Source organism: Rhinolophus hipposideros (assembly GCF_964194185.1).
Source record: "Rhinolophus hipposideros genome assembly, chromosome: 11".
NCBI lineage: Eukaryota > Metazoa > Chordata > Mammalia > Chiroptera > Rhinolophidae > Rhinolophus > Rhinolophus hipposideros.
Window position 1 is genome coordinate 12631176 of NC_138057.1, and position 27465 is coordinate 12658640.

Sequence of the window (27465 nt, forward strand, 5' to 3'; positions counted from 1 at the left end):
AGAACTTGTTGCAACACTGTTGCTAATCTTTTTTGATATCAGAGGGATTATTCATTATGAATTTGTACCAACTGGACAAACAGTTAGCCAAGCTTACTGTTTTGAAAATGCTGAAAAGGCTGCGTGAAAAAGTTAGACGACCTAAACTTTTCGCCAACAATTCATGGTCTTGCATCACGACAATGCAGGAGCTCACACGGCACTGTCTGTGAGGGAGACTTTAGCCAGTAAACAAATAACTGTATTGGAACACCCTCCCTGCTCACCTGATTTGGCCCCCAATGGCTTCTTTCTTTATACAAAGATAACAGAAATATTGAAAGGAAGACATTTTGATGACATTCAGGACACCAAAGGTAATATGATAACAGCTCTGATGGCCATTCCAGTAAGAATTCCAAAATTGCTTTAAAGGTTGGACTAGGCACTGGCGGTGCATAGTTTCCCAAGGGGAGTACTTCACAGGTGATCCTAGTGATATTCAGCAATGAGGTATGTAGCACTTTTTCTAGGATGAGTTCGCGAACTTAATTGTCCAACATCACATGCATAGCAAAAATCATTAGAGCACCTACTTTTCTTAGACTTTTTCATCTCTACACTGCTCTCTAATGCTCTTAATTTGCCTGCTCATTGATCTGTCAAGTACATTTTTCTGTAGAGATTATATAAAAATATTTGTCAAAAATTTGTTTAGTTCACTGGTCAAAGGTGGCCTATATGTGTATGCTTTTCTCTAGGGGAAGGATGACAGTGACTAGCACTAAGTGCAAGGGTTGAAGAACAATTTAGCAAAGTATCACAAAAAGAAACTGACAAATATAAAGACAGGAAAATTGGGTTGTGTTTTTATATATTGAGATTTATTGTTTGTGAATCTGAGGCTCTGAGAGTTAATAAAGTGAAATAATCAGACTAATGTCTTAACAGGAATTTGTGCATCTTACCACCTGTGCTCTTCTAAATAACTTCTTTTAAGACGTGTCCTCTGCTTCCAGTGACACTCTTATTACTCAAGACTGATTTTGACATGTTTCATTATGAGCCTATTTCCAAGCCCTTGGGCCATCTTAAGTGTTTCAGTCCTCTGATTTCACCAACCCAAACATGCATGAATGCAGACAGACTGCAGGACAGCTATCACAAAAATTAAAGGTATGGCTCAATACTGAATACCTATGTAGTTCAGAAGAGCCATCTGAAGGTTTTAAAAAAATGGCATTAATCAGAAGAACAACTCACATGTCACTGGCATTCAGCACAGAATTAAGAAATTATTTTTTAAAATGTTCCATGGCCTGTAAAGGAGTTCCAAAAGTATCTTGAGCAACAGGACCACTAATGAAATAAAGAACTCAAGGCACATTTGGATTAAAAGAATTCTCTTATGATATTTTTCCTAATTTTTTAAATTAAAGTTTATTAGAGTGACAATTGTTAGTAAAATTACATAGGTTTCAAGTGTAGAATTCTGTAATCCAGAATTCTGTATAACCCATTGTGTGTTCACCACCCAGAGTCAGTTCTCCTTCCATCACTATATTTTGGATCCCTTTTACCCTCTTCTACTTCCCCTCACCCCCCTTCCCCTCTGGTAACCACTAAACTATTGTCTATGTCTATAAGTTTTTGTTTCTTTATTTGTCTTGTTCCTTTGTTGATTTCAGTTTTATATCCCACATATCAGTGAAATCAGGTGGTTCTCTGCTTTTTCTGTCTGACTTATTTCTCTTAGCATAATAATCTCAAGATCCATCCATGTTGTCACGAATGGCGCTATTTCATCTTTTCGTATGTCAGAATAGTATTCCATTGTGTATACATACCACATTTTCTTTATCCAATCCTCTATCTAAGGACACTTTAGTTGTTTCCATGTCTTGGCCATCGTAGGGTGATCTCTTGTGGTTTTTAAGAAATGTGCATTGGACTACTTATTTTTTCAAAAAAAATCATAATTTTCCTATAAAATTCACAGTGATTTTAAACTTTTTAAAAAAGTAAATATCTCTAAAAACAAAGAAGAGAGAAACATGAAATTTCTTTGTCTTGGAATTAAAAATGATTCTGAATGTTTCATTTACTTCACAATGTAAAAGACTATGCTCAAAACTTTATTATCAAGCAGAAAACATAGACCAAAAAATTACACAATATTTCTTTTCTATATTTTAATAGCACACTAATGTTACCTTGACAGCAGTCATCCATTCATCCATTTCACACAACCAAAAAAATATTAAATGAATACCTGCTATACAATACACAGTATTAAATGATGAAATTGTATTACCTCACTCTATTTTGTCTCTTTATATGAATAGATCCACCAATAAATTTAATTTCTAAAGAGCAAGGATTTTTTTTTTTTTAATTCACTGTCATATCCCCAATTACTACCAAAGTGCTTGGAACATAGAAGGTACTGAGAAAATATTGAATAAATTAAAACACCTGTTAACAACAATTTACAAAAGTGCATGGTACATTACATATTGCCCTTTGAGTTCTTATTCCAGTATTATCGTCTCAAATTGACCAGGTATATTTGTAGCAGTCATTGATCTTAAATGCAAACCCAAAATTCATCTCAGTTTTATATAGTTGGGTTTGTTATATATTTTGGTTTCCCAAGTTTTGCACAACAAAGTTCAAACGTCCATTCCTTACACGAGACACCTAAGACCTATGATTGTCTTATGCCTATTCTTTCGGTTTGAGCTCATACTAGTCCTCTTCATCCCATTGCATCCCATTTTGTTTCACAACTCTGGCATTTACACATGCTCTTATATTTGGCCTAGATTTTCTTCCTCTCTCTTGGATGTAGCAAATCCCTACTCACTCCTCAAGACTCACCGTAGGTATTTCTATGTTTATGAAAATTTTCTTGATCCCAGATGGAGCCACATCACCTTGTATGCAATCACTTTGACCAATTTATACTTCTGTTGAGCAACTTCCCAAACCAAGTTCCAAGGAATATAGTTCTATAGGAGACTAACAAGTGTTATATCGGGGGGAAACAGTATAGGGATTAACTTCTAGTCAGAGAGAGAGAATTGTGTATTAAGTAAAATTAAATAGGTGTCCCCCTCGCCGGCCCACCGTGGGAAGTCAGAGCCTTTCAGTTCTCATGTTAACTGTGAATCTTCAAGAGTAGACTATATAATATATATCTCCATGGAACCCATTTTTTCACACAATACTGAACATCCCATGACACTCTGGTATTCTACTAATTATAGTTTGTGAAAATTCTGTTCTATTATTTAACTTACGACGATTAAAGGCTCCTTAGAGGGTCTCGGCTTCTTGAGGTCAGGGTCTGTGTATCATTTGTTACTCTACTTAGTAAAAAGCAAGTTTTATTTTAATCCCTTTAATCCTACTTCATTTATGTTTTGATGGGAGATAGAATTTCTACCAACTCGCTAGAGAAATCCTAAGCAACTAATTGGAGAACAAATCAGTTTGTTGTAATTATGAAAAGTGCTACAGAGAAACCCAGAGGCGTATGAGATGATATAACAGACCAACCTGAGCCTGTTTCGGGGGTCAAGGAAGCTGTCTGAGTCCTGAAGAATAAGAGTGAGATCACCAAGAAGAGGTTGGCAGTGGGATGGAGAAGATGAGGGCAGACTATTTGAGGAAGAGAGAGGAACATTTACGAAGGTCCTGAGATGAGAAAGGAGTCTGGCATTTTTTTAAAAAGGAAAAGGCAGCTAGTGTGATTGCAGTGCAGAGAGTGAGAAGGAGCATAGAAAGGGTCATGCACTGCCTTTCTGCAAGCCACCTAGTTATTTTAGATTTTAGCCTAAAGGGAATGGGAACCAAAAAAGCGTATTCGCTTATGTGTATTTTGTTTGTTTGTTTGCATTGGGAATGAACTATAATCAGAGTTGTACTGTTAGAATATTAGTCTGGTTGCTCTTTAGGGAATGGACTAGAAAGCAACACAAGAAGATGAAGGAATGCTAGTTAAGAGGTTTTTGCAGGGGGTGAAAGAGAACAATAATAGTGCCTGGGAGCAGATAATGACAAAAAGGACAGAGGCAAGTGAGTGGATTCAAGAGATGTTTAGGAAATAGAATTGGCAACACTTAGTAAATTGATTGAATGAGATGATGAGAGGGAAAAAAAGGAAAAGCCGAGGCTTGTCCAAATAGGTGTATATTAATTAACTAGTTGCCTAAGGAAAAGAGCTAATAAGTATTAGGGATCTGGACTTTGTTCAACATCTGTGCTCTTAACATTAGGTTCCTCTGCAGCCCAGCTTGAAATGGGAAAGTGATCCAGTATTTGAAATTCTACAATATGCATTTCATACTATACCCCTATAGCATACATGTTTGGACATGTGTGATTGACCTACTGGAGAGACATGGGCAATGCAAAATGGACTATAGAGCAGATTCAGGGCCTGTCATTCCACATTTGCTGTGGCGACTCTTCAGAGTATTTTCAAAATACATGGTTCTCTTTCATTTCTGTTTTCGTCTATACCTGCTGGTTTTAATAATGGCAGCAATGAGGTTATTCAAGGTAAAATGAACATCAAACATTCCCCAGGAACCTTGGATGACAGATAAACTTTTGCCAAATTATAAAATCATATATTTTGTGTATAATTTTCTATCTTACTGTCTTATCGAATAATAGTAAAATTTGTATGCATCTTCTCAAATACTATGTAACCATTTGCACAGACCAGGAGAATTAATTACATCTCAGATCAGGTAGAATCTCTCCTTTTATTAATACAAATACCCTTAGTAATGTGAAGTAGTAAAACATAACCCATAATCATCGTCTTTTCCTTTCTGGGTTCAAGATAATCACATCAAGAATATTAGCCACAGGATTTCATTTTTAAAGAGTTGCCACCAAGAAGTAACGTTGTCACTAGATAGAATCGGGTGCAATTTATTTTCCTTTACATCCTTAAGTTTGTATTGAAGATTTGCTTCCAAAATGTGTAATTTCCTCCCTGAATACTATTTCCTATGCAGTGTGTTATGTTTTTAGACGTAATTGCACATGGACACTACACATTTTATTGTGATGAAACAAAGGGAGTGATAAAATATGTGTAATCCTTTTAAATGTTTATAGAGAACCACAGATGGTGACATAGTTTTTCCTCCTTCACAAGCCTACTACTGTGTACATAGTCATCTCTCCAGTTTATTCCTTTTCCAACAGAGGCAAATCAAAACGATGCCAGATTACGCTGGGTCTGTGGAGGGTGGGACAGATCTCTGGCTTTAATTTTGATCGTCAGTATGGTCAGGGTGAGGGGCAGAGACTATGACTCTCTATCTCGGGGACAGTGAGAGCAATATGGCAAATATCAAGTCAGAAGTAATAAGTCATTTTGCAGAACAGAAACTTCATCTTTATAGACAAGAGGCCCCAAGCTGAGGGAATAAAGAACAAATGATAGGTTCTGAAAGTCAAAGCTAAGAATCAGCATTTTACGGGAATATGTTGTTGTTGACAACATTATCATAGTGGGGTGGTTAAGAGCACAGGTTTGGACCCTGGCTTCCGGCACTGTCACTTACCAACTCTGTGAGCTTAGCTAGGTCACTTAACTTGAATGAGGTAATCACGGGGTTGTTGCAGGGCTTAAATGATGTCACCTGTAAAGCTCTTAGTATGGTGGCTGGTACATGGTTAACACTGGAGAAATGGTGACAGCTGTTACTATTGTTACTCTTATGCACTTATCCATCCAGGCCCTTTCATAAGTGCAGGGATAGGTTCTTCGTAGGAGAAGCAGGGTAATTGGGACAAGACCATAATTTCTCCTTCATGATTTGCCATTTTGTCCCTCCTCTGTCATATACACACCCATTGTGTGTGTTTGACTTATTAGTGTGCTGTTCATTCCTCTTCTACTTGTGCACATACTGCAGTCCATGTCCTATTATGACCGATGTCCTTACTTTAAAGCTTATTACTACATGTGTGTTCGGTTCTCACTTTTAGAAATGCTGTTTGTAAAAAAACAACATTGTTCAGACTAATAATTTTAATATTAAATATATTGAAAATATACACTATGTAGTGAAGTTCCACCAAACAAAGCAAATTCTCTACTGTGTGACTTATGTGCCTTCATAGGCCCAGGATTATGATCTCAGCCAAGGAACTATCATGAATTATAATGAACATACGAGGTCTGACAATTAAGTTTGCGAACTTGACACTGCGCTTACATTGGCAGCACTGTACAAACAGCTCTGTAACATTTCATAACTTTGGTATATCAGTGTCTCACAGCTGTGTTCATGCTAACGTGTGGCGGTGTCTTGCTGAATGACACATTGTTGCGTCCTTTTGTGTGACACTGTGAGAATATGTGAGTTTGAATTAGAGCAACAAACAAACATTAACATTCTTGTGAAACTTGGCAAGAGTGGAAGTGACATCAGGGACATGTTAGTGCAATTTCATGGGGATAATGCCATGAAGAAAACAGCAGTGTACAAATGGAATAAACGTTTTTCTGAGGGGAGAGAATGTGCAATGATGAATAGCTGTCAGGGCAACCAGTAATGAGAAGAACTGACGAAAACATTGAAAAAAATTCATTGAATTGTGTATCAAGATCATTGGCTGACTATGAGGCATAGCGGACCAAGTAAACATCAGTAGAGAAATAATAGGAAAATCATAATTGAAAATTTTGGCATGAGAAAGGTGTGTGCAAAAATGGGCCCAAAGGAGCTCACCAATGAAAAAAAGCAAAGGAGAGTTGAAGTTTGCCAAGACGTTTTGGAGAGGCAAAACGATGTTTTGGGTTGTGTTATCACTGGTGATGAAACATGGGTGTACCAATATGACCCTGACACAAAGCATCAAAGTGCACGATGGAAGTCAGCCAATTCTCCACGACCAAAACATTTCTGTCAGTCGAAATCAAGAGTCAAAACAATGTTGTTAACCTTTTCTGATATCAGAGGGATTATGCATTATGAATTTGTACCAATTGGACAAACAGTTAACCAGGTTTACTATTTGGAAGTGCTGAAAAGGCTGTGGGGAAAAGTTAGATGAAAACAACTTGAACTTTTTGCCAACAATTCATGCCTCTTGCATCACGACAATGCACCAGCTCACATGGCCCTGTCGGCGATGGAGTTTTTAGCCAGTAAACAAATACTATATTGGAACACCCTCCCTACTTACCTGATCTGGCCTCAATGACTTCTTTCTTTATCCAAAGATAAAGGAAATATTGAAAGGATGACATTTTGATGACATTCAGGACACCAAGTGTAATACAATGACAGCTATCATGGCCATTCCAGAAAAAGAGTTCCAAAATTGTTTTGAATGGTGGACTAGGCACTGGCATCAATGCATAGCTTCCCAAGGGGAGTACTTCGATGGTGACTGTAGTGATATTCAGCAGTGAGGTATGTAGCACTTTTTATAGGATGAGTTTATTGAACTTAATTGTCAGACCTTCGTATATACATGACAGAAGAATACACATGAGCACTGATAGTGCTTGAGACTGCAAAAAAAAAAATATGTAGGTGGGTCTGATACTCAGCAGAGGACCCTGGCTCACATCAACATAGTCTCTTAGTTGTCTTTGCAAGGAGACTCTATGTTTAAAGAATGGAAAGAATGTCAATGCATCTAATTGAAACACTTGCTGCTTTGGCTCTGAAAACAGAAAGCTGGTAAGGATGTGGAGAAAAGAGAACCATGTTGTACTGTTGGTGGGAATGTAAATTGGTAGGGCCATTAAGGAAAATAGTATGGAGATTCCTCAAAAACTGAAAATTAGAACTACCATATGAGCCAACAACCTCACTGCTGGGTATATAGCCAAAGGAAATGAAATCACTATCTTGAAGAGATATCTACATCCCCAAGTTCATTACATCATTATTCACAATTGCTAAGATATGGAAACAACCTATGTGCCTGTCGAAGGATGGATGGGTAAAGAAAAAAATATACACATAGATGTGTGCGCACACACACACCATATATATATATACATATTATATATATACATATTATATATATACATATTAATATATACATATTATATATAATACATATATTTATATATATACATATGTATATATGATATATATATATATATATATCATATATACATATGTATATATATAAATATATGTATTATATATAATATGTATGTATATATTGTGGATATAATGGAATATTATTCAGTCATAAAAAAGAAAATGTTGCCATTTGTGCAATATGGATGGATTTTGAGAGCATTATATTAAGTAAAGCAAATCAAACAGAAGTATTTACTGTATGATCTTACTTATATAGTGGAATCTAAAAAATTGACCAACTCACAAAAACAGAGAGTAGATTGCTGATTGCTATGGTGACTAGGGTTGGGGGATGGGGAGATGTTGATCCAGGAGTACAAACGTTCAGTTTTAAGATTAATAAATTCCAGGGATGCACATGGTGGCTATAGTTAACAATACTGTGTTATATACTTGAAAGCTGCTATGAGAGTAGATCTTAAATATTATCACCATAACAACAATGCTCAAAATAAAGGTAATTACGTAAGGTGAAGACTATGTTAACTAACCTTATTGCAGTAAACATTTTGCAATATATACATGTATCAAATCGTCAAAGTTGTACAACTTCACGTACGCAATATTATATTATATGTCAATTATATCTCAACAAACCTGGAAAAATCTACAACAATGAAACAGGGAGCAAAACACAGAGGAGTAGTAGGTAAATATTGAAGAAAGAAATAGGTAAACAGGGAAGAAAGCAGGCTACAAAACAGCATTGTGTTGTAGAGATCAAAGTACAGCATTGATTTCTCTCTCTTTTTTTTTACCTTATATGTGCACTTAACATAAAAAATTCTTAAAGTACATAAACCAAAATTTTAATAGTCGTTATGTCTTAATGGTAGGATTTGGGGGTGGCCATTCATTTATTAACTTTCTGCTAACTATGTTCTGGTTATTCTAATCTGTATTTCTTATGAATTTAAAGAACAAATAAACAGCAATGTAAAGTGAACTGACCAAATGAAAATGAGTACAGTCCATTTATTTTTATAATCTATAAAACAGAATCTTTTTATTATTTTCAGGGTTGTCTCAGGGAAAAGGAGAGTATCTGTAGAATTCACACAAGTCAAATAGAAAGAGAGAAAGAGGTAGACTTACAAAGACATTGCAAGTAGCAGAAAAGTTTTTATAAAACAATAAAACAATAGGAAAATGTTCTAATCAATGGAAAATTTGAAGTGTATTCTCAGTAGAAAACAGTGCATAAAGTGAGGGATGTCTGAGTTCAAGGAAGTCAAAGACAATTAACATAATCTTAAACACAGTAAGTTAGAACAGTCTAATTTTTGCAACCACAGATGCTTCTAGAGAGTTACTTGCAATAAATCTCAAATAATAAGTGACTTGAATAATAAACGATTTACTTGTTTAATAAAAATATGAATTGTTTACTCTTTGTCAGAGGAAACAAATCAATAGGATAATATGTTCTTTTCTCCTTTGTTGTTAGAGAAGAGAATGCTTAGGGAAAGCATGGTAACTATAATTGGATGATGAAAATGAAGAAAATCAATGTCCAATACGTTTGTAAGTTCCCTATCTTGAGTAGTGTTTCTTAATGGATAGTGACTAGACCACGTGCATCAGAAATAACTTGAGAAATTTGACCTCTGACCATCAAATCAAACTCTGGAGTCACAGAGGCATCTGTATTTTCAATAAGTGCCCAAGGTAAATTTGATGTTCACTGAAGTTTGAGAACATCTGATCTGAACTGTGGGCTAAAATTCACCAAAGATTAGCAAAGTGATAAATTTCACACTTCTGTTTAAGCAAAGGGCTTCTTTCTTTAACTGAAAATTAGTTTACTATGTAAACTTCCTGAAGAGAAGGATGTGCCAATATATCACAAAAAGAACAATGAGTGTATACTGCTGTACATGTATTCAGACATTTTGTGATATGCCTCCAGATCATTTTCATTCAAATTGTTTTATATATTCTGAATTAATATGTGAACTGGGAAAAACCTTAAAATACCTTGTTCTCATTTGCATAACTGATAGAAATAAAACATTCTTGTTAATCACTGAGGCATATGTAGTATGTTTCAGCTGATTGATTTTGTTTTAATGTGATCTCTATTTTTTCTCCACTCCATAGAGAGTCATGGTTGAAACAGAAAGGCATTCTCTGAGATATTTATGTCCTTTAGTTATTATATCCAAAGATAAATTCTTTTGTTTGTAGAGTTTTCGTTTTCTTGTTTTTTTCCTGTGACATTTCTAAAACGCATCACTTCAACTTAATATGCTCTAGTAGTTTTAAGAATCCAAAAAAGAAAAAAGAAAAAAAGCAAATAAAAGAAAAGGAAGAACTCACATGACAAATATTGTGGGAACATCAGAGGGAACCTTCCATCTTCATAATTAGGGATTTGCTTTTCCACAGTGGGGATATTTCCCAACTCCTCTGAGGATCTATAAGACATTTTTCTAGAGCACCCTCTTTTAGAAATGGCCTTGTGTGTTCCATTGAAGGTAAGCTTGTTACTTTATGTAATCACTCTATTCACACATGTTTTTGTATCTTTGAATTATGAAATGTAAATAATCACTCAAGTATATATATTTAATATTCCAGAAATTTCTTGAGCCTTCTATATATAGAATACATCAATTTACAAAATTCACATACTCCTTAGTATATATTTTTCTCTCTTTAAAAACAAAATCAGGATGTTGAGGAAAACAAAATGTCATTATGTAGAAATAAGACATTAGTAGTTTAAGTTAGTCCCTGGAGGATTGTATCAGTCAATATGGTCTCTGTTATGCTGTGGTAACAGAAAAACACCTAATATCAGAGTCTGAAAACAAGTGAGATGTATTGCTTGCTGATGACAGAGAGCCATTGAGTTATATTCAGCTCAGGATCCTGGGTGTCAGAGAAGCCACTATCGGGAACATTGCTTGGCGCCATGGCAGGGAGAAGGAGATAGCAATGCAAATTGTGCATTGGATCTTAAAGTTTCCTACCAGAAGTGATGCATATCATTGGACAAAGCAAGTCACGTGGCCATCCAACCACATGGGCAGGGAAGTGCAATGACCCCATATGCCGAAGAGAACCACAAATATTTGATAAATAGCATGATAAATAGCACCCAGGATTTTGGCTACTGAGCATTTGTATGATATTTTCCTTCCTTATATTCAGACATCATCAAAATTGTCTTTCATATTTGGCTTCTGAAATGCAATGCAAAAGTGTTAGGCTTTGATAAACTGTAATGGTATTAGTGAAGATTAATAAACTTAAATCATCATCACTATTTGCCAATAGCTGTTTTGGGAGAGTAAAAGACTTGCTAGATCATAATATATTTTAATAGCTGTGGAGGTTACTATGATGAGGAGAGGATCATCATGAAAGCCCCTAGGCTTTTGGTAAAACAAGGAAAGCGTAAAAGTAGATTACTGGAACCAACGCCAATATTTCTGACTTCATAATTTTGCCCACATTCCTATGTCACTTGTCTTGTAATTCTTGTATAAAAATAAAACATTTTTATTGTGTTAAATACTTATTTGAAGAGGGGGAGGTAGCTAGCTCTAGGGTGTTAGTAATGAAAATTTAAACTGTTAAAAATTGTATGAAGAAAAAGGAATAATATTGACCTGCAGAATTTACTATGCTGCATTGGCAACTTATGTAAGGGTTTTCTGTGACAAATGTATTATATTTGTCTTTCAGAACCCTTCTTCATCCTGCCCTGCCTTCCTGTAGAATCTAGAAGGCCACAATGTGTGGCTCCCTTTCCCTTTGGCTTTCTGAGTTTTGACAGTGGAGCCACCATCAAGAGATGAGAAAGGGGAAGAGTGAGATTTGGGGTATTTGATCCCCAGTTCATTCTGTGCCAGGTCTTCACAGGGTGGCTTCACCCATTTGCTAAAGGCTCCAGCTCCTATCATGTGGCCCTGTCTATGGAGGCATGCTTTCAAGGTCCCAATGGCATTCCTTAACCTTTCTCTTTCAGGCCTGTGGTAGTAGGACTTCCTCCTCTTGCTACCACTGGAGTACTGCAATATCCCTTGTTTGTTTCTCAGACCTTGTGATATCTTTATAAAGAGTTTTCCTTATTTATCTCTCACAAGCAGACTATCCGATCTGTTTCCTACCAGAGGCCTGACTGATTCAGGTGCTATGACATATGTTTAGGTCTGTTGCCAATAATCCAAAACTATTAGATTACAAAGGTCTTGGCAGAAGCTAATCTCCATTAAGATTTCATATTTACTTTTTGTAATAGTAAATAAAAACTGTTTACTGTTATATAAAGAATTAGTTTAAGTCCTGACTTTATCAAGTTAAAAAAAAAATGTTTGAAATCTTTGCAATTGCATGTTGTTGCTATGGATAATTTGTTCAAAAGCTTCTGAGATACTGTAGAGTGGGCTTTTTATTATGTTAAGAACAGAAAGCAGGACTAAGTGTTAATAAAATTCCAAGTTGAGAACCTTGGTAACTATACTCCATTGTTGATTACTGCTGAAAGACACAAATAGAAGACCTAGGAATGAAATAAGTGGCAAGAGTGTCAACCAACCTGTCAATCAATCATTAAGTATTTACTTCTCTAAGACCTCACATGCTCCCAATCCTCTAATCCTATTGATTTATCCAATACTTTTTTGCATTTTGTTCATTTATTATCTTTTATATTGATTTTTATTACTCTGTTGACCCCATTACACATAATAACTTCAATATTACTTGGTCTTTTGTTGCATTGTTTTCCTTCATAGTCTGATGCCCCATTCACCAAAGAGAGAGCTGTTTCATGCACAAAAGAGGAAAGTATATTCTCATTATAACTTTGTAAATTGTGAAGGAAGGTCAAGGGACAGATAGACCTATAAGCTTGCCTTCCAGCAACCAGTCTACATTGTTTGTCTTCCATTACATTCTCATTCTATGTTAATTTTATTAGTCGTTTGCAAATATCTTGAAATGAAATGGAATGACAATTGGGCAACAAACTTCATGCTTCAGATCATCAGAACTTTTGTGGGGAACTCCTGTTTTTTATCTCAATTAGTATTTCTTTAGACTTGGAAGATGAGGAATTGTAGCTTTTGCTAATTTAGGAGTTTTCTTGGCAGCCCAGCTCAAAACGCTTCTTCTTAGGGTCATATCCCTATATAGATGTGATAGATGTTATTCTTAGGTTATATAGTTCTAAAACTTCTAGAACATCAGATTATAAAACATAGTTAAAGTGACTTGCAATAAACAAGAATTGAATTACTTTACAATACAATTAAAAAGTTTTCCCTTTAATTTATAGCCTTTAACGCTATGCCCTGTAGAATTTGTTCTCTAGCAACTATTTCTTTAGCAATTTGTCTTAATATTTATGTATTGAATGTTCACTCTATGTTCTTTAGTATAAAATAAATCTACATGTGATACGTTCCTTTTCCCCCAAAATTAAATCTGACAGAAAATATGGGCATTTATAAAGGGGGGGGTAATTTTATTTTTTTAATGAGTGAATGAGGAAAGAAAAACTGTAGAGGTTATATTGGCTCGAGAGAGAGTATAAAGTGGTCAAAGCTATCCATAGAATGGTCTTTGTAGGTTAGACCAATGGTTGTCTTTTCCTTCTTTTTCTTTTTGTCTTTTGTTCAAATGTTGCATTTGCATAGGGAAGAAAAGACCAATAAATATTTCAAAAAGATAAGGGAGAGTGGATATCCAGCTAGGCTATGAAAGGAGTAGAGAATAAAATCAAGTTGGGTACAAATGATGGATTAGAGAAGGGAGAAAAGAGAAACATTTATATCTTCTCATTTGAAGAAAATGAGATGACAATTTTGAACTAGCGAACAGAAGAGAATAAAGCATTTATGGAGAATATTAAAACAGAAGATCTCCATCTTGATAGAAACCAAATTCAGGAATCAAAAGTGGCATTTCTCAAGTCACTAATCAAGATTTCACTATTCACCTTTAGAAATGTGTCTTAAATCTGTTCCCTCCTTTTCATCAGTACAATCTTAGGCTTAATGAGGTATGTCTCCTCTTGCTGGATCATAAAACCTTACATAAGGGGCCATTTTTTTTCCGTCTGTTTTTCTGGCTCAGCACAATACCTGACGTATAGAAGATTTGCAAGTGATATGTGTGGAATGAGTAAGAAAGAAAAGAGATTTAAAGACCAGTCTCTATATCTAGTTGCCTAGATGTTAGTATGGAGAATGGTAGCTGAGAAGGGAGGAGAGGGATTTTAGCTTGGTTGCTGTAATTTAGGAAGTCTGTCTGTAATATCATGCATTATGTATTTTCCCAATCTCAATTTTGTGCAATGATGCCTTTCCACCAAACTATCCTACTTCTTACCATTCCCACCTCTTTGCAATCCACTGGTTTTTCAGAGAGATGGTAGCCATTTTGAATGGCTTTTACACTTCTTACCATTTCCTACTTCTTACCTTTTCCTACCACTTACCTTTTCCACATCTTTATGACTCACTGCTTTTTCAGAGAAAGAGTAGCCATTTTGAATGCTAAAAAGTTATGTCTAAGAATGATAAATAGTTATGTCTAGACTTTCTGAAACTAGATTTTTTTCAAGAGAACTCAAGATAGCGATTAAAAAAATGTGTATTTTTATTGGGTAATATAGCGTCATTCCCCAGCTGGTTCAATTCTCTCTAGAAATTAAAACAAGATTTCATACAACATTCACTTTCTATGAGAGGAGTTGTGGTTAATGTTCAGTATATTTGGCTCATAATAAATTGAAAATATAGTTAAGCTGAATTAACATTTCTTTTATCTGCAATGTTCTATTATGGAAATTAATCAGAATTAAATACAAACATCAGAATCCTTTATGTTTAAAGTACAATTAATATAGTCAGAGTGTATTTTATAACAACATTTTTTCTATTCTAATTTCATGATTAATGTGACCATAAATGCAAAGATAATAGAGACAGAATTCAGGTCTGAATTCAAACTGTACTTTATTAGTTCTGAAGCTTCAATCCTGTTAACTCATGTGAACAAACTTACTGGTTGTACTTTTAAATTGCCAAAAAATCAATCACAGTTAAGCTGAACTGGAAACTATTACATTTGCTTTTCTGAGCAGTGACAGGGAAAGTTTTACTGTGTGAGTCTTCCATCATCAGCTCCTCTTCGTTTTTCTTGAAATTGCCATTGAAATGTTCCAATTTCATGTGTGATAGTAAATATTTTGTTATTTACAAATTAAATTAATGTTGATTAAGACAGAAGAATTTATTTAAATCCAATACAATTCCAGCTCAAATATTATTTTTAATATCAAAGTGGGTGGTAAGTAAAATTCAATAAATATGTTTCAAGAAGTTTGACCCATATCTAATCTTTGTCCCAGTACTTGTATCTTTTCCAAAGGACGTCAGAACATTTGTATACCTTCTTTGCCATCATTAGAGATCTATATCATATCTCATCTGTGTCACCTTTTGATCTTTCACAGGCAGACTTAATCACCCTTTTCCTATGACCCTACAGTATTTTGTATGAATATGTTACATTAACATGATAGTACATTCACATTATATCATGTACTATGCTCATATCATAATACATTCCCATTATATTATGGATATTTGATTATATGCGTGTCTGGATGTTCATACACTGGATTCTGAGAGCAGATTTTAACCATTTGTGTTTTCCCATGTCCTATATGTTTAAAGAGGGGGAGGAAGTGTGTGAGTGAGAGCTATGGTTCACAGGAAAAAAAAATGTCACATCACATATTTTGAAGCAAGACACTAGACACGTTTTCATTTTGCTTTTGGGGAGAAATAAGCCTAAATTAGAATTCAGTTTGGATAAAACATTGGATAACCCATTTAAGATGATTGAACTTCTGTTTATTACATAAAATTGCATCTATAAATGTCAGTGTTCCAGCTACAGGGCCTTTTTGGAAGAGTCACAAAATGTACTGCAAGGAGCTTCCATGAAGTGGCAGAAAGAACATAATTGGTCTTTTTATTTCTAACTTCGGGACATTCTTCTCCAGACCTACAAAACAGTTGTTAAGCTACAAATTTTTATCATTGTAAAATGTCATAATCAAGGGTCGCATTGCTAGAAGTTCCATGTAATTTTAATCTTGGCTAAAATATTAAAATTGTGTTTATTTCTGCCAAACAATAGTTTTATAAATTTGTCATTTCCAGTTGTTTAAGGGATTTGCTTTATAATCTGGCTTTGATTGATCTCACCTTCTCTTTTTTCCTCCGTCTCTTCTTCCTTTCTTCAATATTTTCTGTGCCGGACACTAGGCAGTGCAGAGAAATTAATGTGGGGATTAACCCAGTTAAGGAAAACATTAAGCAGGGTAGGCCAACTTTTAGATGACTAACAATGATTCCTCTTGACTCAGCCATCACGTCCTTGTGTAATCTCTTTCCTTAAGTGTGTGGTAAACTTATCGACTTGCTTCTAATGTGATAGATATTATGGGATGTCACTTCTGAGATTGGGTTATAAAAAGACTTCCTTCTTGGAGGTTCTTTCTTTTTATTGGGTCACTTCTGCTGAGCTAAGCAGGTTGTCATGTTATAAGAAGCCCATTGGAGAGGGCCACTAGTATAGCTGACACCTTGACCATAACCTAAATAGAGACCTTGGGCCAGAACTATCAGTTGAGTCAGCCCTCAGTTCCTGACCTAAAGCAGCTATGAGAAAAATGAAAATTTATTGTTTTAAGCTCTTAAGTTTTAGGCAATCTGTGGCCTAGAAATAGATCACAAATATGATATTAAATGTAAACAAACCCATTTGTTATAACAGTACACTAAAGTCCTTTGTGGAATAATATGGGATAGCAAAAGAAGTCAGATCTATTTAGGATCTAGCAACATCAGAAGTCTTTTGACTTCAAACTTGAAAGATAAGGAGATTTCCTCCAAGAAATTGGTGTTAGGATGAAACATAAATTATTCCAGGAAAGGGGAGTTGTGTGAATAGAGGCTCTGAGATGTGAAACAGTATGGCGCATTAAGGAAACAATAAGTACTTTGTCATCCTTGTGTATGCCAGAACATACTTGTGGGATGCAATATGGAGTACCCATCTTGTATGCCATGCTAGCAAGCTTGAATTTAATCTTGTGGGCCCTGGGATGATAAATAGAAAACACAGCCATTGCCATTCACCCACCTTACTCACATGGCCAGCACTCTGACCAGGCAGTGCCTTCTTCTCTCAAGCCTGCCAGCAGTCTCAGAGTCTCTTCCTATAATGTGCTCCAGGCAGCTGTTATCAGTCAACCAGCATTGGAATGAAAGGTACATTTGAGCATTTGAGAGTTGCAAAAAAACTACCTAAAATTACACACACACACACACACACACACACACACACACACACACACACACTGTAGGAAACCTCTCTCCTGCTCTCCTGCCTTGGGAATTCCTCACTCAGATTTCTTCCTGGTAGTTTTTGGGAATCAGACATATATATCTAACTCAATGTGAGCAATCTGAAGATATATCTAAGTCATCTTTATAGGTGCTTCAGGGGGTTGCAAAAGCAGTGATTCAATATATATTTGTTGAATAAAACTGAATATCTTGTTGCACCCTATCTAGGTTATCTTCAATTTCTTGCTTCTCTCTATTTCTCAACTCAAATGCATGACTTCAGGTACAATTGAACACCATGGTAGCTGCTTCGGTAAGGTTGAGAAGCCACAAAGAACAGATTGAGAAATAAAAAAGTGGAAGCATTTTAGTGGTGGTGGAAATAGTAATAAACTAGTTTTGTGTGATAACTTGAAAATTAGTTTTTACTACTCATTTCTACCCTAAATCCAAAGGATTCTTTGCATTATTGCAAATTTCTAGCATTTCAGGGTTTTCAGTTGAAAAAGGTGGGGAACATTAGCTTATTGAATATCCCCATATAATGTTATCAGTTATTCAAAGTTCCATATAATTAGTTTCCCACTACATATTAAAGAATCATTAAAAGGAAGTGGACCTCATCAACCAAAGAACAATGTTTCTTTTCTCTTTTTATTTTTTTTTTTCAGTTCATTTTTCAATTTTAATTTTTCAGTTGCAGTTGACTTTTTAAATTAAATTTTTTTGGGGTGACAGTGGTTAGTAAAGTTGCATAGGTTTCAAGTATACAATTCTGTAATACATCATCTATATATCACATTGTGTGTTCACCACCCAGAGTCAGTTCTCCTTCCGTCAACATATATGTGATGCCCTTTACCCTCATCTACCATCCCCCTCCCTGCTTACCACTAAACTATTGTCTGTGTCTATGAGGTTTTGTTTCTTTATTTGTTTATCTTGTTCCTTTGTTGCTTTCAGTTTTATATCCCACATATGAATGAAGTCATATGGTTCTTGACTTTTTCTGTGTAACTTATTTCGCTTAGCATAATAATCTCAAGATCCACCCATGTTGTCCCAAATAGCAATATTTTATTAATGTCTTTTCTTATGGCAGAGTGGTATTCCATTGTGTATATATACCACATCTTCTTTATTCTTGATGCAACTTTTTCATCTGATTCATAATCTGAAGGGATATGTTTGGAACTAATACACTGCCCTTAGTCCATAATGGAAAGAACAAAGAACTTTATTATTACCTATCACATTTTTGCTTTAAAACTTAAATTTCCTGTGAAGTTTTGGGAAACAAAACATCCAGAATAGACAATGTATTCTTAATGCACAGTGTCTTTTCAGTGTGTTCTGCAAGCTTGCAGAGGCAGGATAATAGTAGAATACTATTTAATTCTATCTCATTTTTCGTTAAACAGATACAAGTGCTAAGCCAACATTAAAAATTTACTGAACTGTTAAGATGAGTTATTTAGAATCGTACTGTTTCCATTTTCCAGTTCTATGATACAATTGTCAAAGAAAGTACGTAAGTAAACAGTGTGCTTTATATTAACCAAAGTTATATAGCCAGTTAGAAAGTTAAGGCAAGTTTTCTCCGGATACCTGTTCATGTTGCTAGGGTTGCCTTTTGATTATAATGATAACAGAGCAAAACTAGGATGTACTAATAGTTTACTACTGAAAACCACTTTACGTTCTCCCGATAAACAGTAGATACTAATTTCATCGGTGTATAGATGAGGGAACACATCCTTGGAAAATTCAAGAAAGTTGTGAAAAGTTATTCATAAGTGAAACAAATGGTTTTAAATGCACATCTGATTCCAAAGCATGTGTTCCTTCTGCTATAACCAATGACAATTACATTTGAGTCTACCATGACCCTGATGAAAAGCAGAGTCGAGCTTTGTAATAGCCTCACTGCTCTGATTAGAGTCAAATAAATCACCCATTTTTGAGTCAATTGAGGTCGATGACTGAAAAGTCCACTGCATTGCCAAGTAGATGATAAGGTCCAGTTGTGCTGATCAGATGACTTTCTCAGCAATTAACCATTGTGATGAACCAGAGAATTGATTAGACACGAAAATAACCTAACTTTGGAAAATGTAAACACTTTTAAACCACCTCATACTTTCTTCCCTTTACGGAGAAGCAGCTGTTCTGCTTTATTAACAAAAGGGTGAAGGCAGACAAGATCCCATGTTTCCCTTACTTGTTATTCACATTGTTATTTTCTTAAACACTTTTCTCAAAGATTGCCCAAAGAATCCTCTCAACTATCAGAAACCCTTGTTCCTGATCCAGAGATGAAATATAAAAACCAAATAGAAAGCTGTTTTGTTTATTGTTCTGTGAAATTACATTATTAGGAGAAGCATCATTTTAAATTAGGAAGTAATGCATGGCTATAACTGGTTTCAACCTGTTACCTTTTTATGATAAAGGAATGTTTTGCCATGTTAAAAGCATCCTGGGGAACTGATTGCATGTTTTATGCTGTTCCTGTACTGCATGTACCGGACCATATTACAGACAGAGCCAGTACAAAGGAAGCACAGATGTGACATTGTTTGCGGGAATGTAGAATATGGTCTAGAATGTATTATTATGATAATTGTCTGGGATTTATTTTCCATTCACTGAAAATTTATGGAATAGGATCATAGTACATTTGGCAAGAAGGCAACTTTACAAATGAAATTCAAAACTCAGGCTTTAAGGATGAGGCAACCCTTTTCAAAATTTCTGTCACTTACTAGTTATATGAGTTTCAGTCAATGAGTTAATCTTTACAAATCAACAGCCTCAGTTTCCTCATATGGAAAAATGAAGATTATTACCGCAGAGTTATGGTGAAGATTAAGGAGAGAATATACATCAAGTCCAAAGTACGTAACTGATGTTCCAAAAGTAATAGCAGCTCTGTGCTTGAGTGGTAAAATGATTTTATTCATTTGCAGCGGCCTCTATATCTTTAACGAACATGTATGATGACAGGCGGACTAGAGAACTTACCAAAAATCCTTCAGGTTTTTTGCTCTCTACCATGTTTCCCCAAAAATAAGACTTAACTGGAAATTAAGCCCTAGCATGATTTTGCAGGATGACATCCCCTGAACATAAGCCCCAATGCATCTTTGGAGAAAACCTTAATATAAGACCCGGTTTAATCGTTGGGGAAACGTGGTACTTAAAGCAGAGCACTGAAAAGAAGGGAACTCTTAATGAGTTTGTCTTCTCTGGACTACATCTTTTGGTGTTTTAATATTTTTGTATCCCTTGAGTATCTTACACAGTGTCTGGCATATCGGAAGGATTGATGTGCAGTTTTAAAATGAAAAATAAAAAATAAATAGGAAAGGATGAGATTCCTTTAACATTCAAAGCATTTGAGAGAGAAGGAACCAGAGAGCAGGTTTTCTAAAATGCCTCTGAAGTGCAAAGTGCCAGTCTTCATTTACTTCTCATGACATGTGACAGACAAAAAGACTGCTGATAGAAAAGGCTATTCTTGACCCCACTCCCTTCTAGACAGAGCATACTTTGACATATCACTGAAAGTCTTTGCTAGTTAATATTGTTGGGCTGGATGATGGCATGAGACCGACTCTCAACTCCCTTGCTGAGGTCCTTTGTCCTCAAATCCTGGGATTGAATGAACTGATGCTCCATTTTGTAGTTCTGTCAACCATGCAGTATTGTTCTCAGAGCTTCACCCAGTTTTTATTCAGCATTTACTGAGGCGGCAGGACACAACATAGTCTGTGCTAAAACAGGAGGCATTCACTGTACACTTTAGCCATGGGGAATTTCTTTCCTGTTTCCTGACCGTACTGTACCTCACCACCAAGCCTTCACAACACACTGTTTTTCTCCTTCCATTCGTCCTATAAACAACACATTAAATATCTTGTCTTCCAAGAAAACTCTTGAACCCTTTAATTCCATTGTAAGGGTTCTCCTCATATGATCTCAAAACACTTTACTATTCATAGCATATATGATGTAATACAGTAATCATTATATGTACTAGTCAGTGTTTCCAACTAGATACATAGGCTCTTGACTGTGGAAACTGTGCTTTAAAAAAAAAAATTGTATCGTCAGCCAGTGGTATAGTATCTTGCTTACAGTAGGTGCTCAGCATATATTTGTTGAATAAATGGATGAATGAATGAGATGAAAATCCAATGTCATTGACCTCTGAATGGATACTAATATTGCAGAGAGAGCTAGAGTGAGAGAGCTAGAGAAAGGATACCTTTGGAAAGAAAATTATAGCAAAATGTAATAAGAGTTCCAATAAAAAATCTGAACCTCATGCTATTAAGTCATAGGGGGAAGAAGGGAAGAATTTACATCTGAGCTGGATCTTGATTCTTAAACAGGAGTTTGACAGGTAGCTGATGGTCTGTGCACTTCTTGTGTCTCTAATAAAAACAGAAATGCTCCAGGCATGAAAGCAAGGAACACATGCTTGGTGCAATTTTCCTTCATTCAGATACCCTCAGACTATGTCTACTGAGCCTCATCTTTTTGCATGGGATTTAAACATCCGTTTGAGCCATGTGCCTCTCAGAAGCAGCCTCTCTCTACCCTCATCTTTTACAAACATGGCAAAAGATACAAAAACATCACAATTATCCTGCATATTTAAAAGCTTCTATTGACTGTGCTTTCTTCAAACTAACAAACAACAAAATAAAACAAAACACTCTTTTGAATTGTTTTTCCAGCAATGGTTGGTAGACTTGTGCTACTCGATGCAAAATATTTCCCACCTTTTCCACCTTCCAAATTAATACCATTGTAAATATAACTGCTGATCCACTGAACTTACAGTTTTATTTAAAAACATCAACAGAAAAGTTACTTATTTTTCAGATATATGAGATCAGTCCCGGTATTATAAGTCCCATGTATATTTGAAATGACAGTGTTTTTTTTAATCAACTAGGCAGTTATTCATCTTCCACAAATACAGAATAAATAGAATTTATTCTTAGATTTCAGGATTGTCACCTACCTGATTTTTAATACATCTCATACACTGTTATAATTGACATCGGAATTTAATGTACAGTTGTGGTCATTTTTCACAGTTAAATTTTATTTCTATTTTTTAAATTATTTTTACTTTTTTTAAACATGTTCTATTTTACTTATTTTTCACAGTTAAATTTAAAAATTAAGATCGGATACCCTCAATCCCTGAATTGTTAACTTTTTTGGTGTATTGTGTCTACCTTGCTAGTTAGTTATCCATCTACTATTTTATACAAATAAATATTGACATGTTTTAAGATGAACTATATGTTTTATATATAGCCATATAAATGTAGGCATTTTTATTTTGGGAAGAAGTTTTATCTAGATTTTTTTAAAAGTTTATGGATAGGATAAATTACTATTATTTATTATAGAATATGTTTGTATTAACCTTTCATTTGAGCTTCATACAGCAAAACGAATTTTGTTTTAAGTAGTTGATTTTAGTGATACAGTTCAAAATACCTTAACTATGTTCAACTTCAAAACAAATGACTTTCTCCTCTGAGGCAAAGAAAATTATAGTTATAGATGAATTCAAACTTGAAATGAAAATATGGCTAAAGTGGATCTCCAAAAGAAGCAGGCTGAGTAAGCATTTCAAAACGGAAGTAATTTATCTACATTTAACAATAACAACAACAAAAACATAATCAGATGCTAAAGAAATCATTCTTTAAAAGAGTTCCCATTTTGACTTCTCTGGGCAGCCGTCATGTTGTGAAAACACATTTGATTAGCATAGGTTGTAGGTAGCTGGTGCACTGAGCATTAAGACATTACTCCTTGGAGAAGATGTCTTAGTAGATAAGATCTCTGATTTTATTGTTCTGAATCATTAAACACAATGTTCCTTTTGATTTGATTCTGACTAGAGAAATATCTAACCCCCATTCCAAAAAATAAGACAATAAAAAGGCTATAATGTTGGATATCACCCATAGCAATGTGAGCACATGATGGGAATGTTCCAGGTCGTGATAAAAGGAAAAGAGCTGCAACATGGCATAATATTGAGAGCATATTCAATAGTTTCTTTCACATAGTAAATTCTGTATGAGTTTTTTTTCTTCATTATAAAGTACAGACTATAAAGGCATTTAAAGAAAGAAAAGCTGTGAGAGTTAAAGGGCTTGAAACAATATAGTAAGCATATATTAATCAAACACATCAGAGCCACTGTAGTGTGCTAGAAAATTTAAAAATAAAAATCCATTGAATAGCTATGACATATGAAACATTAAACATGTTATGTTATTTTCTACTCATTACAGGTCTATAAAGTTGTATTATTACCTTTATTTTACAAGGGGAAAAAATGGAGAAATTCATTAATCTAACATCAAAGAACCAGTATTTGATGGCAGGGGTTCAAAAGAAGTGCTAGGACCTGACCCTTTAACTATTGCACTCCAGTGCCTCTTGGGTAATCCCAGCTCTTATGGTGGAACTTATTTACATGAGTATAGGTAAATGTAGTGCTAAAGAGAAATCTAGCCTGCTTGTCATAACGGGGATACCAGATGAAATTATGGCACAAAAGTACAGTTATTAATGTGTTGTTACATGGATATATTAAAATGACATGGAATTAAGTGTCAGTTGTTTATTGCTCCACAAAATACTACCCCAAAATGTTGTGGCTTAAAAGCAACTACCATTAACTTAGTTCATAATTTTTCTGGGTAGTTCTTTCTATTATACCTGGACTCTACCGATCCCTGTGGGCTTGATTATACATTTGCTGTCAATTGGTGTGTTAAGAGGGGGTTGACTGGTCCCAGATGGTACCACCTTCATGGTTCTCTTATAGTTGGTCTCTTCTCCAGCAAGCTAGCCTGGGCTTATTCACATGGTGGCAGCAATCCAAGAAAGGGCTCTTAAAATCTATAGGCAGGATTTGCACAACTTCCTTCCTTAACCTTCTTTTAAACAAAGTAACTTGTAAGTCCAGCCCAGTTTCAGTGGTAGGGCAAGACATTCCTCTTCTTGATGAGAGGAGCTAAAAAGTATTGTTGCCCTTTTTGCAATCTGTATACATGAAATTGATACTACTAAGTGGCTTAATTTTCTTGTAAATTAGCATGGCAGACTATGTAGGAAAGAGGAAAGCAATCAATGAAAATTAGTGGCCGGAGTCCATGGGACCAGCTTTAACACTATTGCCAGAGACAAGGGAAAGACAGTGGCTGAGACGCTTCATGATGTTTCCATTGACATCTAACTTGATAAATAGGACAGTTCATGGAACTGTTTCTCAAATTAATGATTTTAAGACAGGAGGAAAAACAAAATACATTATGTAATTTCTGTGAATTATATCCTAAAAAGGAGAAAATAACTAAATATTCTACATCTTCTTTGCCCAACCCAAGAAGAACCACAATTAAGAACTTAAATTTTGGTCAAGTGAAATTAGTCCTCTAAAACAGATACCCCATGTTTAAAAAAAAAATAAAGTGGAAGAAAATGAAGTACTGCCTAATTCAGCTTTCTTTACATGTGACTCTTTTATAAATATGTATAATTATCATAAGATTTATCCTCTCTTAAAATTGTCTTGAGGAAATTTAAACCTTGTCACTAGTTATTCTGGAAATTCTATTTTAAATAGTATGTCACCTAATTTAATGATAGGTAGCATCATTAATTGATTTAATTGTCAAAATACATATGTAATCCTGTAAACATAGCTGAAAAACCAGAAAGAGCATTCACTGGTACTTCAGTTTTGTGGATTCATTTCCTTTTGAAAAAATTTCAAGTCATTGACATTCACTTATTCTCTTTCCTTTCTAGTGTCTAAGAATAATTTGGAAGAAATGGAGTTTGTTCTGACATACAAAGTCTTAGTATATTTTCTTAATATTTCAGGGTATACTCCCTTTCAAACTTCACTCAGAAAGGGAATAGTTTACAAAAATTTTATAGATGGCTATGTTATCTCCAAATATTCTGTAAGTTCTGTTCTTTTCTAAAATCATAAAAATCATAAAATCATAAAATCATAAAATCATAGCGATCAGGAGAGTTGTAACAGAAGAAAAGACATTTCACATCTGCCATGAGAAATCTTAAATTGTAATTTGACGACGTATACTACCAAGAACTGTATCATCTTCAACCATTCCAGAATCTTTGAAATATGTTTAGTCTTTTTCAAGCATTAATACCTCAGAATCTTAAGTCACAAAGTGTTTATATACCAGATGAGAAAATCTAATTCTTCTCGATATGGGCATAAAATAATGATGACTACAGGAAAAGACATTCCAAATTAGTTATTCCTTGTAAATATCACAATGCAGGGCTATCTCACTTTGTACAAACCTCTAGGTTTGACACAAAGAAAGAGAAAAGGAGAGAGAGTAAAGTCGCCTAAACTTTGATAGAGTTTCCTCTCACTCTCTTTGTATGTGGCTCATATTTCCCTTGTAGATAACAGTGACACTCTGATACGTTCCTGTGATCTGTAGCCCTACAGTAATCCCTGTCCCCACCTGAACTAGAGCAGTGAATGTAAATAATCTCCTAGCTCTGTCTCCTTCTGTCTCCCTTACAAACAATGACATACAGGTGGCTAGGCAGGAAGCAATATTTAGAAAAAATGTAGTACCCTCTTCTACCTCTCCTCCTACCGTCCCCCGCTTTCCTCCTGGTAAAACTAAACCATTGTCTGTGTCTATGAGTTTTTGTTTGTTTGTCTTGTTTGTTTGTTGCTTTCAGTTTTATGTCCCACATATGAGTAAAGTCATATGGTTCTTGACTTTTTCTGTCTGGTTTATTTTGCTTAGCATGATAATCTCAAGATCCATCCATGTTGTTGCAAATGGCGATGTTTCATCTTTTCTGATAGTCCATTGTATATATGTACCATGTCTTCTTTAGCCAATCATCTATCAAAGGACACTTCGGTTGTTTCCATGCCTTGGTTACTGTGAATAATGCTGCAGTGAAAATATGAGTACACATATGAGGTCTGACAATTATGTTTGGGAACTCATCCCAGAAAAAGTGCTACATACCTCATTGCTGAATATCACTAGGGTCACCTTCAAAATACTCCCTTTGGGAGGCTATACACTGATGCCAGTGCCTAGTCTACTCTTCAAAGCAATTTTGGAACTCTTTTTCTGTAATGGCCATCAGAGCTGTTGTCATATTACCGTAGTCCTGAATGTCATCAAAATGCCTTCTTTTCAATATTTCCTTTATTTTGGGAAAAAGAAAGAAGTCATTGGGGGCCAGATCAGGTAAGTAGGGAGGTTGTTGCAATACAGTTATTTGTTTCCTGGCTAAAAACTCCCTCACAGACAGTGCCGTGTGAGCTGGTGCATTGTCGTGATGCAAGAGCCATGAATTATTGGTGAAAAGTTCTGGTCACTTTCCTCTAACTTTTTCATGCAGCCTTTTCAGCACTTCCAAATAATAAACTTGGTTAACTGTTTGTCCACTTGGTACAAATTCATAATGAGTAATCCTCCTTATATCAAAAAAGGTTAGCAACATTATTGCAACAAGTTCACACACTTAATTTCTTTATGGATAAGTATTCTCAGATTTTTTTGGTAGATCAAAAGAACAATGAGATACCACCTCACACCTGTTTGAATGGCTATTATTAGCAAAACAAGTAATAACAAGTGTTGCTGGAGAGGCTGTGGAGAAAAAGGAACCCTCATACACTGTTGGTGGGAATGCAGACTGGTGTAGCAACTATGGAAGGAAGTTTGGAGGTTCCTCAAAAAATTAAGAATAGAATTACCATGTCACCCAGCCATACCTCTTCTGGATATCTATCCCAAAATATGAAAACATTTTTGTGTATTTTAAAATTTCCTTACTAACCATGAAGTCCAAAGAACAGGAAAGATATGGAAACATCATGTCAGAAAATTTGTGCTTTTCTCTTATTC

At 35.2% G+C, this 27465-nt stretch overlaps 1 protein-coding gene across 7 annotated transcripts in view; it reads left to right on the top strand.

Annotated features, from left to right (window-relative positions):
- LINGO2 (leucine rich repeat and Ig domain containing 2) overlaps positions 1 to 27465 on the top strand; it is a 1152505-nt gene that overhangs the window by 699969 nt on the left and 425071 nt on the right. Inside the window, exon 1 of one of the 7 annotated variants that reach the window (XM_081067715.1) lies at positions 10537 to 10591. The exons of the other annotated variants lie outside the window; for them this stretch is intronic. The gene's annotated coding sequence lies outside the window, so the exon portion shown is untranslated. Of the gene's footprint in view, positions 1 to 10536; positions 10592 to 27465 lie in introns of those variants that run through there. 7 annotated transcript variants of the gene reach the window in all.